Genomic DNA, 16,377 nt, shown 5'->3' on the forward strand with positions numbered 1-16,377 from the left:
AGTTACTTAAAATTAAATAAAATTTAAATTCTGTTCCTCAATCAAACCAGCCACAGTTCACATACTCAGTAAGTAGCTGCATAGGGTTGTCAGCTACCACACTGGACAGTGCAGATACAGAACATGTTCATTATTGCAGGAAGTTCTATTTGACAGGGCTATTCTAAGGAGTGTACGTGCCACCTGAAGGCATTCAAATGAAAAAAGCTTAAATACGGTGCTGGCCCAGGAAAGTACTTTGGCACCTCGGTTTCTAACCCGTGATCTCAAAAATGAATCTTCTGAAAAAGCCAGACACTTGGACACTGAAACACGGAGATGTGTCTTTGTGGAAATAAGGGTCATTCTATGGATGGGTGAATGACATTGAGGATGTTAATTACCCACCTTACATGGTGGCCTCTTTCTGAAAACCCTGGGGGAAATTTCCCTCTGATCTTAGTGTCAGGAAGAGTTGTGTGTTTTTCCATCACAGTCTGATTCTGTAATTGATCAGATTTTCCTTTCACGCTGGCTGCTAAAATTTTAGAGCCAAATGTGATCCAGCACTAACAGGTAAACCAAACCTCATTTTGTGCATTAAACCCTTAGCTTAATCTTATTTTTCCTATTTTATCTCTCTTTAAAAAATTCTGTGGCAAGTTTTTTGTTTTTTTTTTTTTTTTGCGGTACACGGGCCTCTCACTGTTGTGGCCTCTCCCATTGTGGAGCACAGGCTCCGGACGCGCAGGCTCAGCGGCCATGGCTCACGGGCCCAGCCGCTCTGCGGCATGTGGGACCTTCCCGGACCGGGGCACAAACCCGTGTCCCCTGCATCGGCAGGCGGACTCTCAACCACTGCACCACCAGGGAAGCCCTGTGGCAAGTTTTGTAAATGCATTATTTCCCCTAGTGAATCTAATTTATTTATTTTAGTGCTATATGGTATTCCATTGTATATATGTACTATAGTTTAATTCCCCATCCCTTTATTGGTAGGTCTTTGAGTTGTTTCCATTTTTCCCAATTACAAACAATGCTAATGGATATCCCTGTACATATATCTTCACCCTGTTGTGTGAGAGTGTGCTGAGAAACCAAACTGCCAGGTGGGAGGGTATGCTTATTTTTAACTTTGAGATGTTGCCAAATTGCCCTCCAAAGCTCTTGTACCAATTTACATTCCCACCAGCTATGTATGAGAATCTCACTTTCACATCCTGCTATCATTTGGAATGGTTATAATTTTTTCCAGTATAAGGGGTTTAAATATCTCATTGTCGTTTTGTTCTGCATTTTCCCCAACCCCTTGTGGGGAAACCTCTTATTTGCCAAATCGTGGTTCCTCTTCTGAGAGTTTCCAATGCATATCCTTTGCCCATTTTCTATTGGATTATTTATTATCTTCTTATTGTCAGATGGGAACCATGTAAATCCAGTTTTAAAATAACAGCTTTATTGGGATACAGTGCACATAGCCATAGAATTCACCCTTTTAGAGTGTACAATTCAGTGGTTTTTAGTATATGCACAGACTTGTGCAACCATCACCACCACCTCGTTGTAGAACATTTTTATCATCCCCAAAAGAAGCCCTGTACCCTGAGCAGCCTCTCCCCACTTCTCCCGGTCTCCACCCTCCAGCCCCAGGCAACCGCCAATCTCCTTTCTGTCTCTATGAATTTGCTTATTTTGGGCATTTCGTATAAATAGAACCATATAATAAAATCCATTTTGAAATAATATTTCAAAAGTTATTTAATGAGTTATAGGATAATTCTGCATTTTTGAATTACATAAGTGGCCCTTCATGCTTAGATGCCTTTTACTTGCATCTAAATCTTTTTTTCCCTTTAACATAAGTATGATGAACAAATACATGTACATATATAATTTTAATCTTGCCTTCCCGATCTTTGTCATCATTCACCTTCAAGGATTCCTAGAGATCAAAATCTCCCCCTTTGAAAAGCATTGGCCTGGAGCAAATCATAGTCTAAACACAGGTCTTGTAAGAGCAGAGCTAAAATTTAGTTCTGTTTATATTTGGCTGAACTAAAAGGGGTCATTTCAAGAAAGAGTCAAGGACTAGAAAAGGAAATGGCCTGGAATGACTCTGAAAGATTTAATGTTTAAAAATTGGGGAACTCTAAGGGAACTTCCAGCTATTATCAACTACATGATTGAAAAGGAATCAAGTGTTAGGGTAACTGGCCAAATCAAAGTTCTGTAAGGGTAAACAGCACAAAGTATATATTTGTGTGTATACATAATACAGTGCACAGGGCAGAAATGAGAACACGGACCATAACATTCCTCTAGGAAATGCATTCCTTGTGAGTTGAAGGTTGGGGGTGGGGAGAAGAAAGGCTGGTCTGTACTGAATGAGAAACAGAATTTTTCAGCCCATGAGACAAAAAGGATTGGGTTAAATAGAAATGAAAGTTAAATCTAATCATAAGTCAAGTATAATGTTCACATATTTTGTTTTTCTAATCGTTCCAAAGCAAACAATGGTTGTGGTAATTGGTTTTCTTTGTATACTCTGATAGGCAAAATGATGTTTTTAATTGTATGGATTTAAAGTTCAATATTGTGTTATTTTCAATGGGAGTCATCTTCCTAGTTTTTTACTTGGGTTTTAGAAATCCAAGGCATTCCAATATGTCTTTCAATCTGAACGTGGTGGGTTTTTTACCCCTAAAATGTAAACACTTATAGAGGTGTTGTAACTCACCAAGCATTCACACATGCCCACAAGGGCTTAACAAATGTGATTTGCTGCCAGACACAGATAATGACTGTGGATATTGTTATACAGGCTGGCATCTTCTCCCAATAAATGTATATCAAGGTCTTCTGGGCATGCGCTAAATCTAAGTATAAATGGGGTTATAAAATAAATGCAGTATGTTTTCTTGACTTGAAATTTCCACTTAATTCTCACTGGTTCACCTCTTCTGTTTATCCTGCTTTTAAAGAGAAAATTGAGAAATCCTCTAGTGGTTTACTGAAGTAAGAATAAGGAGATTCATGAAACATAGACTGTAACACTTCAGTAACCTCAACTAAATGTGGGAGCACAATCTAAACTCTAGAATATTTTCAAAGAACTGTAGTTTATGACTATCTGGCACATACATGAACTAACACTTCAGGCAAGGTGTTTTCAAGTTAAGGGCCTCCTGGTCTTTGTTTCTGTCTCATTTGTGGAGAGACAGTGCAGACACTAACACGCAGTGTGCTAACATGCTTCCAGCAGATAGTTTGGGCAAATAGAAATTAAAATATGATCAACCTCTTTTTTTAAAAATTAAAGTGCTTATCAAGACTTTTTTTTTCAAGAGATGAGCAATAGTATGGCTTCTTTTGTAGACTTACACGCTTCAAAGTATTTAAATTACCAAGGTTCAGTCAATAATATTGAAGGTTTGCACCCCAGGCACTTACCAAAGAACGCAGCACTTAATTGGCTGCCAAAAGCACAGCGAAAGCCATTAATATCAAGAGAGATGGTTTAAAGGACATGTTAATTATTCATTTCCCCTAATTCTCCCATTTCTGTTTCTGCATCCTACATGACCGAAAAGCAGCCATATTTTTCTATAGCGGTGGTTTTCAAACTTTAATGTACCAGATTCCTGGGCCTTGTCTATCCAAATTTTGATTTAGTTGGACTGGGATAAAGCTTAGGAATTTGAATGTGTATCAAGTAGCACGTGATTTTGACCCGGGGGTACCACTGACTATATTTGAGAAACTAGATGTGAATACATCAAATTTTCCTACCTACTATGTTCTGATAGATTATGTGGAAGACGGAATACAATGCAATTTCCTATGAAGAAATTTTTGCATCTCTGGCAAAACTGTTGTTTTCATGATGCTATTAAATATTGCTTATGGGTCTTCTGTATAAGGAATTATGTGACAGATTTATCTGAGAATTTAGTAACAGGAAAATGTTTTCCTCTCCTGAAAAACTGATTTTCCTCCAATTAACAACTAAAAGAATTTTCTCTTTTTGCCCTGGAAGATATATAGGAAGCTCAGAGAACAAGTAAGCATCTCATTGCAGGCTCTCAGCTGAATGTTTTCCTTGCTTCTTCCTCAATATGGCTTCTAAACATTCTCTCTGATTTAGGTTTTAGCTGTTCTGGTGCAAATGGCTTTTAAATTATTATAATATTTTCTAAGAAGTAGGGATGAAAAATTATAAAAGTGTAGGTAATATATTGAATATGGTTATAGCTTCATAATGTTACCAGTAGTTGTTCTGCATTCAAATGCATTTCCTGCATTCAAGTGCAAGGCAGAGTTGTGTTGCCCTGGGCTGCCTTTCTGAGCCACACTGCTTCTCACACTGATTTTAGTTTCTCTTATTCCCCGTGGGTATATTATCCTAGTTGAGCTGGTCCCACGGTGGCCTTTCTTTCCACTTTCCTGATATCCCTTCTTCACTGACTTTTCCAACAGTGTTGCTTGAATCTGTTTTCTTCGACGATGTCTAATATTTTGTGTTTATTCATCATGAGAATAATGCACTGATTTTCCAGAAATCCTCATTGCCAAGAACTGGAAACAACTTAAATGTCCTTTAGTGGGCAAATAAACTGTGGTGTATCCATACCATAGACCATTGCTCAGCATTATGCTATGTGAAAGAAGCCAGTCCCAAAAGATTACATACTATATGATTTCATTTCCTTGAGAGACTGGAAAAGATAAAACTATAGGAACAGAGAACAAGTTGCCAGAGGTTGGGGTGGAGAGAGAGTCTGACCAAAAGTGGGACATGAGTGAATTCTTTAGGGTGCTGGAATGTTCCATATCCTATTTGTGATTGTTAGAAGAATCCATGCATGTGTTAAACACATAGAATTGTACACCCATGTGAGCTCTACTGTCTGAACATTTTTCAAAAAGACAGACCAGAGACTAGGAGAAAATATCTGCAAAGCATATTTGTTAATGGACTTGTATTCAGTATTATAAAGAAGTCTCAAAACTTAATAATAAAACAAACAAAGCGATTAAAAATAGCAAAAGATTTGAATAGACATTTCACCAAGGAATATATATGGATGGTAAGTAAGCATGGGAAAAGATGCTCAAAAATTTCATTAATGCATATTAAAACACAATGAAATATACCTATTAGAATGGGTAAAATAATAAAGAAAAAGCGGATAATACCAGGTGCTGTTAAGGATCTGGAGCAACTGGAACTGTCCTGTATTGTTGGTGGGGATGGAAAATGGTTACAGCCACTTTGGAAAACCGTTTGGCATTTCCTTTAAAAGCATACTACATGCTCCAACAATTCCACTTCTAAATGTTTATCCAAGAAAAATGAAAACATATGTTCACACAAAAACCTATACATGACTGATTTCAGTGACTTTATTCATAATTGCCCCAAACTGGAAACAGTTTAAATGTTCTTCAAACTGTAGTCCACCCATACAATAGAAAAAGGAACAAACTACTGGTATATGAAGCAAAATGGATGAATCTCAAATACATTATGCTAGTGAAAGAAGCCATGCTCAAAAGGTCATATACTGCATGATTTCATTTATATGACATGTAGAAAAGAAAAAATACTATAGGAACAGGACACAGATCAATGATTGCCAGGGGCAGAGAGAGGGTTGACTACAAAGGGACACAGGGAGTGTTTTAGTAGAGTGTCCTAACTGTTCTGTATCTTGAGGATGACAGTAACCTTATGCATTTGTCAAAACGCAGAGAATTGTACACTATGCAGAGTAAATCTTACTGTACGTAAATTATGCTTCAGTAAACCAGACTTTAAAAAAGTCAATATGGTCCTCAGAGCTGGAAGACTTGGAGCTATGTGAGTTTCGCTCTTTCTTTTCTTTCAATTTTCTTTTCAAATTGATTGAACAAGTGTTGAGTGTTTCCATGTAGCATCCACCAGGCTAAGCATTTCTGGGACTACAACAGAAATTTCAAACTAGGATTCCAACCTCAAGTTATTCATAATTACGAGGACAAGCATTGCAGTTTATATATATATATATATATATATATATATATATATATATATATATATATATATATATTTTTTTTTAATTTGGTTGCGCTTGGTCTTAGTTGCGGCACGCGGGATCTTTGTTGCCACATGTTGGGTCTTTAGTTGCGGCATGCGGGATCTTTTTTTTTTAGTTGTGGCATGCAGGGTCTAGTTCCCTGACCAAGGACGAACCTGGGTCCCGTGCCTTGGAAGCACGGAGTCTTAACCATTGGACCACCAGGGAAGTCCCAGGTGTTGCAATTTAGACTTTACAAGTTCTTAAGTACAGAGATGACAAATGAATGCAACATCTTAGAAAGGTCAATCAGAAAGCTTTGTGTGGTCTAGATTATACTGGGAGGAACTGCAGGGGGAGACCAGTTAAGAAACAATGGTTTGTCACAGGATATTGAATACAGTTCCCTGTGCTATACAGTAGGACCTTCTTGTTTATCCATCCTGTGACAAACCATAATGGAAAAGAATATGAAAAAGAATGTATATATGTATAATTGAGTCACTTTGCTGTACAGAAGAAATTAATACAGCACTGTAAATCAACTATACTTCAGTCAAATCTAAGAAATAAATAAAAACAATGGAACTAACCTACAAGTGAGGTGGGTGATAAGAATGCACACAGGGGGATGGTCGTTTTGGATATCTGAGAGGCAGATTGAGCACATACCCAGGGACAAAAGAGGGGCCCCTAAAAATGAGAAATCTTCAGTTGTCATGAAGTTTTACAGACCTTTGCAACTTATAAAAAAGGGCACCAGGCATTTTTTTGGTCTTAGGGCCAGGTCTTAATCTGTGTTCGTATCATGACAGCAGAGACAGAAAAGAGTAAATCTGAAGACTCCAAAAAGAAAAAAAGAAAAGAAAAAAAAAGCTAGAACACAAAGAATGAATCAAAAAAGGAATTTAAAAAATGATTTCAAAGTTATGATCTTGGAAGAATTTAACATTGATAAAGAGGGAAAAGATGACAGAAGGTTTGAAGGGGGAAGATGCCATGTTTTGTCTTGTTACCTTCACCTGAAATGCCCCTCCTCCCACCATAGCTACATGGTGTCTCCCACACCTCCAGTTCTTTTCTCAAGCCCCACCTTCTAAATGAGGCCTACCCAGCTCCCTGTTTAAAACTGTACCGCCCTCTCCAGTCTCTGTACTTTGTTCTACTTCTCTTTTTCACGGCACTGATTACCTTCTTGCCTCCTAGCATACTTTATTTATTCATTATGCCTGTTGTTTACCATCTGCCTTTCCTCTCTAGAATGCAAACTCCCAATGGCAGGGATCATTCGCAATTTTGTTCATGGATGCATCTTGAGCACCCAGATTGGTACCTGGCACAGCATAGGTGATCAATAAATATTAATGAATTATTTTAACTGACATTTATTGAGCACATTCTTAGACTAAGCACTTTACTATGTGCTTTATATTATTTAATCTCATTGAGTCCTTACAATTGTTCCTCTTTTTTATTTTATTGAGGTATAGTTGATGTGTAATATTATATAAGTTTCAGGTATACAACCCAGTGATTCACAATTTTTAAAGGTATACTTCATTTATAGTTATTATAAACTATTGGCTGTATTTCTGTGTTGTACAATATATCCTTGTAGCTTATTTATTTTACACATAGTAGTTTGTACCTCTTAATCCCCTATCCCTATCTATGCTCTATTATTATTCGCATTTTACAGATAAGGAAACAAGAGGCTGAGGCATATTGAAAGACTAACCCAAAGTTACATATACCTAGCAAGAAGTGGAGCCAGCGTTCAAATACAGAAATGCCTGATCCCAGAGACTCTTCTGGCCTCTAGGACACACACCACCTCTTGGCTCCTGGGCACCTGGTCGCCTAACAGATTCCTGGTTGACCGATTAGATCTATAGGATGGATTTGTTAGTGGAAGCCATTAGAAGGAAAGCGTTATCCAAGACAAACCCTGTACCAACGATATGGAGACAGGGAGGCTGAGACAGCTGCTAACAACACTTTTGGAAGATAAAACTGGAATTTGAACTCGAGTTTTTCGCTCTTCAATAGTTCATAAGAAATTGAAATTGAAATTCACATCTTCCTTCCTTTCTAAAAGGGAAATGCAGGCTGAATCCCTTTAGTCTCCAGTTTTTAGTAAAGCCTACCTAAAATAAAATTCACTTATTTTTTTCACTGATGCTTACTGGAATTGTTTTATGTGAGCAATTCATTTGGTTTCTGTTTTACCCTACAGACAGGAAAATGTGTTTTTATTCTTTATAGAGTATCTCTAAGAATTCTTTACAGAAATGGGATTGACAACACAAAAATAGTATTGGAGGCAAAAAATCTTAATTTGGATCGTTGTTTTACCAATTCTAGCAGCACCGCCTGATGATAAAAATATTCTCAAGCTTTTCAGACAGGGATTTACTCTTCCGGTGCTTATTTAGGGCAGGATGACCTTTCACTCCCTTTTGATGGGCGCCCTCTTGTGGTGGATTGTGAGTATGCATGTCTCCATCTTGCTCCAGCGTTCTTTGTAACACAGGACGAGCAGTGGTTTGTCTTGAGCTTCCTCCGATATCCCCGGTGAAGAGAAGCACGCCCGGTCTTGAGTAGTCTCTGGTGTTCTTGAAACATAAGGACAAATATGTTGTTTTTATTTCTAGACTTTATTTTTCTCTGTATCTTTTTCTGCCTACTGCTGTTCTCGTCACCGGTTTTAGTTACTATTTTCTCTTTCTATTTCATGGAGGATAATTGGTGAATGAAAGTAGAAAACCCATTATAAACAGGTTTTAAAAGGCTTTACATTTTAAACTATAAACTCATTCGTTACCCAAACAACTCTGCATTTTTATGTTACAAGAATAATGTGAGTTAGAGGCTGAGAAATCTCAGAATGTCTTGGGATTGTGAGTTCATCTCGTTTCAAATCTGTCTGAAGGTCAGGGAGAAAATGGCAATATTCCGGGAGAAGAAGGAGGATGATGACTGTATCAGCCTTTAGAACATGTCTCCTGTGCATGGACACTTGATAATATGCCTCCTGGAAAATGATAGATATTATGTATAGATCACCAACCTCGATTTAAATTCTGCTATATAATGGCTGCCATTTTAATTTCACTAACTCAGGGGATGATGTCTTATGCTTATTTCAGGATCCACTGAAAAGGTCTTGGATCTTTGGAGTCAAACAGAACTAAATTTAAATCCAAACTCTGATGCTTAGCAGGGAGGCTTTGGGCAAATTACTTAATCTCCCTTGTTGCAGTAAGGGCACACCCATTCCTACTTCATAGGGACATGAAGCTCAAAGGAGGTCATGAGTGTAAAGGGCCTTTCACTTGGAAGGAAAACACCCACTCATCACTGATTTATTGTAATCTAGTTGGGATGACAAGACACATTGAAATACTGAACAGAGTATATAATACATTGAAATTATTTTGCATGTACACGAAAGTTTCCTTATTGTACTATCAATTTTTCTTTGTGTTTGGAGGCTACCTTAATAAGAACAGATAAATTTAGAATTGTTGTACCTTCCTGGTGAACTGAAGATTTTAGAAATATTATTTGGTAAACCCTAATAATGATGTTTGCCTCAGAACCTATTTGGTTTGATATTACTGCAGGTATACCAGTTCTTTTGGCTAATATTTGCCTGCTTCAAGTCTGTAATTCCCTATCTGCAGTTCTGAAGACCAAAAAGCTCTGAAAAAAAAGGTGTTTTTTTTTTCATAATTCATTTGGCAGGAAAACCTGATCTGTGCTGATGTGAGGCTGTTTAGTCTTTATTTATTCTACTTAGTGTGAATATTAATGTTTCTTTCAGAAATATTACTCTGCTTGGTTATGAAGTACTGCATCAAACCCCACTGGGGACGTTATGCAGATGTAACATATACCTGTATTAATTTCTTAAAATAAATTAAAATTAATGTGAATTTGAAACACATTTTGTTCTAGGATTTGGGTTAAGGACATGTGTGTGTGTGTGTGTGTGTGTGTGTATATACATTTTTTATATGACAAAATATTTATGATATATAAAATATATAAAAACTATATAACATACATAATATAAAATATATAATACACATTATATGTGTTACATATGTAACATACTAAAATATATAAAATATGTATAATATATTTATAAATTATAAAATATATGTACTATATATTCTATATAATTACATATATAATACATAAAATATATATTATATATGTATATTTTTCCCCATGTTCCCATGTTTTAGATATATATCTTTAAGCAGCATTTAGCTGGATTTATTTTTAATCTAACAACCTGTCTTTTAAAGGGAAGGTTTAGTCTACGTACATCTATTTGTGCTGTATTTGGATTTTTTTCTGTCCTCTCGCTTTTTTGCTTTCTAATTGTCCCACGTTATCTGTACTTTCCTTCTTTCCAACATTCTACTGGATTAATTGAGCTTCCTTTCTCTTTTTCTTAAGTTTTTGCTCAATTAGCTAGGAAGTTATAACCTCTTTATTCTCTTAATGGTTCCTTTTGAAATATTTTCATGCATATTTAATTTACAAAGTCTGTAATCCATCAATATCTTTAGCCCGTGCCTCAAAAATTCCAAGGCATTTCATTGCTCTAATTCTGATCACACTCTCCCAGCTTACATGCTATTGTCAACTATTTTTGGTTTATCTTATTTTTTTGCTTTTAATCATAAAAATTAGAATTTATTGTTTAATGAAAATGTTTATTTAGATTTATGCCCCTATTTACTAATTCAGCCATTTATCCAATGTGTAATTTTTGAACATCTATTCCAAACTAGGGACTCAGCCAGTAAGCAAAACAAACTCTCTGACCTTCAGGGACTTAATTTCCAGCTCACAGTAACTGTTCTGTCCTACACCTCATATCTTTTTGCCCCTCCCATTGCGGAGCACAGGCTCCGGACGCGCAGGTTCAGCGGCCATGGCTCACGGGCCCAGCCGCTCTGCGGCATGTGGGATCCTCCCAGACCGGGGCACGAACCCGTGTCCCCTGCATCAGCAGGCGGACTCTCAACCGCTGCGCCACCAGGGAAGCCCACAAAGATAGTTTTTATTTTTGAGATATAATTCACAACCATACAATTCTCTCATTTAAAGTATATAGTTAAATGGGTTTTAGTATATTTGTAGATATGTGCAGTCATCACCATAGTCAATTTTAGGACATTTTCATAACCTCAAAAAGAAACAGTGTACCTGTTAGCAGTCACTTCCTATAGTGGGTTGAATAGTGTCTCCTTAAACTTCATGTCTACCTGGAACCTTGGAATGTGACTATATTTGGAAATAAGGTTTTGCGTATGTAATTAGGTAAGATGACATCATACTGAATTAGCATGGGCCCTAAATTCAGTGACCAGTGTTCTTACAGAAGAGGCAAGGGCACACAGAGCTACAGAGAAGAAAGCTGTGTGAAGGGGGAGACGGAGATAGAGTGATGCAGCTACAAGCCAAGGAATGCCGAGGGTTGCTGGGAGCCATCAGCATCCAGAAAGAGGCAAGGAAGCGCTCTTCCCTAGAGCCTTCAGAGGGAGTATGGCCCAGCTAACGCTTAAGATTTCTGACTTCTAGCCTCTCGTACTGTGAGAGAATAAATTTCTGTGGTTTTAAGCTACGCAGTTTGTGGTACTTTGTTATGGCAGCCCTAGGAAACTAATACAGTTCCCGTTCCCCCTTTCTGCAGCCCTTGGCCACCACTAATCTAGTTTCTGTCTGTATGGATTTGCCTATTCTGAACATTTCATAGAAATGGAATCATAAAAATGTGGTATTTTGTATCTGCCTTCTTTAACTTAGCGTTTTCAAGGGCCATCTATGTTGTAACATGTATCAATACTTCATTGTGTTTAGTGGCCAAATAATATTCCATTGTAAGGTTATACCAATTTTGTTTACCCATTCATCAGTTGATTAACATTTGGGTTGTTTTCACCTTTTGGCTATTATGAATAATGCTGCTATAAACATTTGTGTACAGGTTTTTGTGCGGACATGTGCTTTCATTACTCTTGGGTATATAGGTAGGAGTGGAATTGCTGGGGCATATGGTAACTCTGTGTTCAATCATTTGGTGAACTGCCAGACTGTTTTCCAAAGTGGCTGCACCACTTTACATTCCCACCAGCAGTGTATAAGGATTCCAGTTTCTACATATTCTCACCAATATGTGTCACTATCTGAATTTTTGATTCTGGCCATATTAATGGTTGTAAAGTGGTATCTCATTGTGTGTGTGTTTTTTTCTAATTAATTAATTAATTAATTTTTGGCTGTGTTGGGTCTTCGTTGCTGCGCACAGGCTTTCTCTGGTTATGGTGAACATGGGCTACTCTTCACTGCAGTGCGTGGGCTTCTCATTGAAGTGGCTTCTCTTGTAGCAGAGCATGGTCTCTAGGTGCGCGGGCTTCAGTAGTTGTGGCGCACGGGCTTAGTTGCTCCACAGCATGTAGGGTCTTCCTGGACCAGGGCTCAAACCTGTGTCCCCTGCACTGGCAGGGGGATTCTTAACCACTGCACCACCAAGGAAGTCCCTCATTGTGGTTTTGATTTGCATTTCCCTTTTGACAAATGATGTCAGACAACTTTTCATGTGCTTATTGGCCATTTATATATCTTTCTTGGAGAAATGTCTATTCAGATCCATTGTCCAATATTTTAATTGGCTTACTTGCCTTTTTATTGTTGAGTTGTAAGTGTTCTTTATATGTTCTAGATAACATGTTCCTTGTTAGATATATGATTTGCAAATATTTTCTACCATTTGTGTGTTGTTTTTACAGTTTTTTGATAGTGTTCCTGAGTTGTATCCTTTATAATAAACCAGTAATATGGTAGGTAAACTGTGTTCCTAAGTGAGCTGCTCCGGCAAATTGTTGAACCCAAGGAGGGGGGTCATGGGAACCTCCAATCTGTAGCTGGTCAGTTACAAGAACGGGAAACCACCTGGACTTGAGATTGGCATCTGAAGTGGGAGGGGGGAGTCTTGTAAGACTGAGCCCTTGACCTATGGGGTCTTCGCTAACCCCAGGTAGACAGTGGCAGAGTTGAATTAACTTGTAGGACACTCAGCTGTCGACAAAATTAGAGAACTGCTTGGTGTGGGGAAAGAACCCACACATCTGGTGTCAGAAGTGTGCTGGGGAGAATGAAGAGTAGTGTGTTGAGTAGAGAAACACAGAGAGTTTTTTCTTTCACTGAGTCTCAAAACCTAATGACGGAACCTGTGTTCGTCAAGGCAAAGTCAGTCAGCAAGTTGGTAGGCAGGAGACCCTGGAAATAAGATCTAAACAGAAGTAAAGGGGTTTCCCAGAACCATGGGGAAGAGAACTCTAAGACAGTATATGTGCTGCCAGAAAGCAACCTTTGCAGACTGGAACCAGTGATGTAAGGGCTCCACAAGGATGTGTTCTAAGAAAAAGTAAATGAAACTGATAGGCTTCTCATCTGCCTATTGTTTAAATTTGTACCTACCTGATTAGCAATAATCAAGCCTTTTCCACATTTATTTGTCCTTTGGAATTCCTTTTTGGGTACTGACAGTTTATATCCCTTGTTCATTTTAGATATAGTTGTCTTTTTCTCATTGATTTATTAGATATCTTTATATATCTCTTTTCAGTTATATTCTAACTATCTTTTCCCCTTCTGTGTCATGCCACTTTGTTCAACATACCCAAGAGATTAACCAGTCTTTTCCTTTTTGGTTTGTGCTTTTGGGTTTTGTTTATGGACTTCTTTCTAACTCTGAAATCAAAAATATATTCTCCCATTTCTCTTAACACCTATCTCGAATACTTCCTGCTGTAAAGATCTTAGATCTTAGAAATCTTTGATTTAAATTCTCCTCCCCTTCCCCAAGTTTGTACTAAGTAAGGAAAGATCATTTTATTTGGAGGAGGAAGGGGTGTCAGGATGGCTGATAACTTTAGCCTATGGGCCATTTGTCACCTGTAAAAATCCTTTTACCCTTAGAATCTCAGCCTAAAACTCTCTCCTCTGTGAGGCCTTTACTAACCTCCCCAATGGAATTCAATTCAACATACATTTATTGAGCACCTTTTATATACCTGGCCCTTTCCTAGAAACTTAGGACACAGTGTTGAATAGCATTTATATTTCATTAGAGAACATAGATTTTAGCCAGATCGAGGCACAAATTCCCCTGTGGTTCCACTATATGCTATAAACCTCCACCACAGTAATTATTATCTTAATAGAATAATTTATGCATGGTTTTCTCCTCCATCAGCCAATCCCATTGGCTCTGCCTTCAAAATATAACCAAAGTCTGATGACTTCTCAAGATTTTTAAAACAGCCTCAAAGGCGTAATCTTCTGCTGGATTATGTAATAGCCTCCAGTTAATCTGCCTGCCCCTGCCTTTGTCACACCCACCAATCTCTTCTCAACACAACTGCCAAAGTGATTCTGCTAAAGTGTAAACCAGCTTCTGAACACTCTTCTGCTCAGAACCCTTCCTTGGCTCCCATCTCACACGGGGCAGAAGCTGAACACCCCACCCCCCATCCGTGCCCTTGGGCTCTGGCTGCTCTCCTTTCACTCCTGCACTCCTGGGACCCCAGCCACACCGATTCCCAACAGTTTCTACAACATTCTAAGCAATCACTGGCCTCAGGGTCTTTGCATTTGTGGTTTCCCAGCCCAGGGTCCCATATCCCCACGGCTTGACCCCCTCACTTCTGTTGTGTCTCTGCCCAAATAGCACAGTTGCAGTAGGTCCTGCTTTGACCAAAATTGAAGTTAAACATTAAAATTAAAATAAGAAAAATAAAATAAGAAACAGCATACACAGTCCTACTCTCTGTCTCTCTTAACCTAATTAATTTTTCTTTGACCAAAAATTAAGTTAAACATTAAAGTTGACCAAAAATGAAGTTAAACATTAAAATTAAAATAAGAAAAATAAAATAAGAAACAGCACACACAGTCCTACTCTCTGTCTCTCTTAACCTAATTAATTTTTCTCCACTGCACTTAACATCTGATCTGCTGTATATTTCTTTCTCACTGTTTACCACCACTAGGATAAGCTCCCTGAATCTCAGGAATGGTGTTTATTCACTGCTATTTCACTACTGCCCAGAACATTGCCGAGTACATACTGCTCAATATATATTTATTGAATAAATAAATGCATGCACGTAGGAATGAATGAATGGCAGGTCTAGGTGTGTGTGGGACAGCATAAAATACTGGTTATATTAGAAAAAGAATAGGTACAGAGGGGCAAAGAGATCATAAAGAAAGGAAGAGGGCAGATAAATTTCTCCCACTTTGCGATTTTACTTAGAGCCTTTGGGATAGCTGACCCCCTTATCACTGGCCTCTGTTATTGCCTTGGACATTAGTTTCCTTCCTGAATGTCCTGAAGGTGGCTCTCGATAAACACTTCTTGATTGACAGCTTAATTAAGTTATTATAAGAGTTTCTCCCCTGCATCACCCAGAAAATGGAATCAGCTTTCAGATTGCTTTGGTGGGCAGGCTTGCCCTCAGATCTACCAGGAGAGGGATGGACCAGGAGCTTCCTGTGCTCACGTTGAGAATGCTGAAAGTTGACCTCAAGGACACATGGCCTGTGTTAGGAGAAGACTTCTCCTAACAAATAACCCAATGGAAAAATGGGCAGGAGGCTTAAACAGACGTTTCTCCAAAGAAGACATACAGATGGGCAATAGGCACATGAAAAGATGTTCAGCATTGCTAATTATTAGAGAAATGCAAATCAAATCTACAATGAGGTACCCCTTCACACTGGTCAGAATGGCCACCATTTAAAAGTCTACAAATAACAAATGCTGGAGAGGGTGTGGAGAAGAGGGAATCCCCCTACACTGTTGGTGGGAATGTAAATTGGTGAAACCGCTATGCAATCCTACTCCTTGGCATACATTCAGAGAAAATTCTAATTCAAAAAGATACATGTACCCCAATGTTCATTGCAGCACTATTCACAATAGCCAAGACATAGAAACAACCTAAATGTTCATTGACAGATGAATGGATAAAGAAGATGTGGTACATATATACAATGGAATACTACTCAGCCATAAAAATGAGTAAAATAATGCCATTTAAAGCATCATGGATGGATGTAGAGATTATCACTAAGTGAAGTAAGCCAGACAAAGACAAATATCATATAATATCACTTATATGTGGAATCTAAAATATGACAAAATGAACTTACCTACAAAACAGAAACAGACTCACAGACATAGAGAACAGACTTGTGGTTGCCAAGAGGGAGGGGTTGTAGGGGGAGGGATAGACTGGGAGTTTGGGATTAGCAG

Source organism: Hyperoodon ampullatus (assembly GCF_949752795.1).
Source record: "Hyperoodon ampullatus genome assembly, chromosome: 10".
Classification (NCBI taxonomy): domain Eukaryota; kingdom Metazoa; phylum Chordata; class Mammalia; order Artiodactyla; family Ziphiidae; genus Hyperoodon; species Hyperoodon ampullatus.